We start from the raw sequence: 2,841 nt of genomic DNA, 5'->3' as shown, positions 1-2,841 counted from the left end.
CTTAGTTGTCTCTTGTATCACCGAGTCTTTTAAAGTCATGTAGTCATGTGGTTGAGCTCTTATTGTCCTAGTGACGACGTAAGTATTCCCGATAGAATGGTACCAGTGGTGCTGGAAATACTATTCGTCGTGACTTTAATCATTCTTTGATTTGTGGAATCTGGTCACTCACCAATTGAAGAGCTCTCTCTAAACAACGATATGCATCGAGTGGTTTCTGTGTGCGTCTCAAATGCAACTTATTGTTGATGTTAAATGCGAGGATAGTAGTTGGAACCTTGAAACCCTTTGACATCTCCGTGGACTGGACTCGCAGCTGGTTTTTGCAGTTTTGAAATCGTTGTGACTCGCCATAAGGCATAATTTGTGCTAATACTTTTGCCGAATAGTTGTAAGACCAAACAGGTAACCTCCCAGGCAGCTTATTGGTCACTTAACACTCACAAAATGTGCCTCTCTTTTGACTGACCTACCATTGCAGCAGTTTGAGGTGTGTTATTCTGGCGTCAAGCATATGTGACACATTCTTCCCACGAAATTTCCTCCAGTACCTTTTGCGGCCCCCTTTAGCACATCCATTCAAACTAATTGACTTGATAAACAAAACTTGATAGAATAGTGGAAGCGGAGTGTTAGTGACGAAAGAATAAAGGTAGGCAGTTGACCTAAATTAGGTTGGTGACTAGTTTTTTGACTACCATGGGCAGAGTTGAGTAGATATAACAAAATTCGTTTCCAGGCTTGCAAATTGCACTCGAATGTGAGTGTTGAAGGGTTGCAATGGGACCTTTTCCTGTTTGATATTGGTTTGATTGAGCAGGTCTCATTGACGTTGCCCCGAATGTCTGTTGACCTTGAGTTAGGCTTGTGAATCATTGCCCACCTCCGTTGACACTATTGAGTAGATTTAAATGAACTTTTTCATGCTGGCAAATTGCACTCGCATTGGAGGTTTGAAGCATCGTTTTGCTGCCGTATTCTGGTCACTTTTGGCTTGACTGAGCAAATCGGGTTGACGTCCTTGCGAATGACTGTTGACCTTGAGTAAGGCTAGCGAGTATTGTTCTGACGACCATGGGCACAGTTGAGTGGATTTAGCGGAACTCGTTTGCATGCTGCAAAATTGCACTTGAATAGGAGATTTGAAGTGTCGTATTGTAGCCTAGTATTGGTCAGCTTTGGTTTGACTTCGCGAATCCCATATACTTCTTTCCCAATATCTGTTGACCTTATTTTACGCTAGTGAATACACTCAGGCCATCCTGTTCACTGTTAAGTATATTTATTGCTGTGTCATTAAAGCATAGTATGCTTATGGGTATGCTTGAGACAGCCCAAGCTGCTTAACTGTCAAGTCATCTATGTAAGAGAAAATAAAGTCTTTAGTAGTATTTCTGTGTGATGAAGAGATATTCAATACACATTTCCTCACCTGTATTATTAATTCTCCAGTAAGACTAACTTACGCACCTGACGGACGAGGCTATTCAGTGTACTAACATGGAATGCATTTTGTACTCAATGCGTAGAAGTATAAGGCTACGTGCAATGGTGGTCTGTACATGCTCCATCGCTGAGCTAATTCTGATGAAATGCGATTAGGCTAACATATTGGCTTGCCAAACCCATAAATTATTCACGTTTCTACAGTTAATAGCATGCTTCTTTTGAACTCAGCTGCTCGAAATAGTGTCGCGTCCTACAGGCTTCAGGAAATTATTACACAGGACAATAAATCCTCCACTTAATGACCACCTTGCCAGTGCGTAAAACAATCGTTATCCAGAAATGTAACTCTTCTATCACGTAACGACTACCTTAGGAATTATTTGCAGTCCCTTCACGTAGTTGGCTATGTATGGGAGATCGTGAATTCTAGTCATAGTTTATTGCATTATTTGACTTTGGATAAAGGGCATTTAGACAGACATCGTGATTGCATGGCATTCAAACTAGGCAACACGACGGGAACCAATGTGTTGGCATTACATTGAGATCGATCTAATTCCCCCTAGTGGCACTAATTATTTCAACCTCGACATCTGTGTCACGAAGTTAGTCTATGCTAGCACCTCTCGATAATGGTAGCTTTCAGGAGTTTCTATTTACTCATCCATATTTATTTACCTACATTCCCCTCCACGTGGTGGAAGCTAAACAAGTGCGTACTGCTAATATGTAGTGCCAGATGATAGCAGGTCTGGAAGCTCAAAGGCACCGCCCCAAACCCAGGCAAATATGCTCTGCATTTTCGTGTGTGATGGAATAAAGACCGCAGTGCTTGTTCATTAGGATTCATTGACTTGCCATAATCCAAGCCGTGGTCAAGCCTCAAGCCTACGTGCCAAATGCGATCCTGCCTAATGTGACCGGTGCTTTTCTGTGGGATATCATAGTGCACTCTAGGACGGGCGGGGGGAGAAACTGTCTCTTCCTTACTCCCCTCATTTCTCTAATAATACAATTCCAACATTAAAGCTAAGTTTACCATCTATTTTTGACAGTGGTGTTAGACAATCATAGACGGAGTGGAATTGGAAGCTGAGTTCATAGGTAAAACTAAATCACAGGAGGCCAAAGTTAGGTTTTTGGTAGATTTTAGGGACGCTTAGCAAATGTCATTGGCAAAGTGGAGAGGTTTGCACATGCTGGCCGGTAACAGGGGGCAGTTGCGTCCAATTATATGGTAGAATGAGAATTTATTTAAAATAAAGATGGGAACTTTCCTGCTAGAGTTTTTAAATAGGACCGAGCCTCTGTGGTCACTTAGTCCAGAAGACATCACTGGTAAGGAATAAAGCAACTTCTGTACTGCAGTTATCAGTGTCATTTAACTGTTGC

This window comes from Echinococcus granulosus, assembly GCF_000524195.1.
Source record: "Echinococcus granulosus chromosome Unknown EG_S00237, whole genome shotgun sequence".
In the NCBI taxonomy this organism is placed as follows: domain Eukaryota; kingdom Metazoa; phylum Platyhelminthes; class Cestoda; order Cyclophyllidea; family Taeniidae; genus Echinococcus; species Echinococcus granulosus.
The sequence above is the reverse complement of the archived record's forward strand: the minus strand, read 5'-3'. Positions refer to the sequence as shown.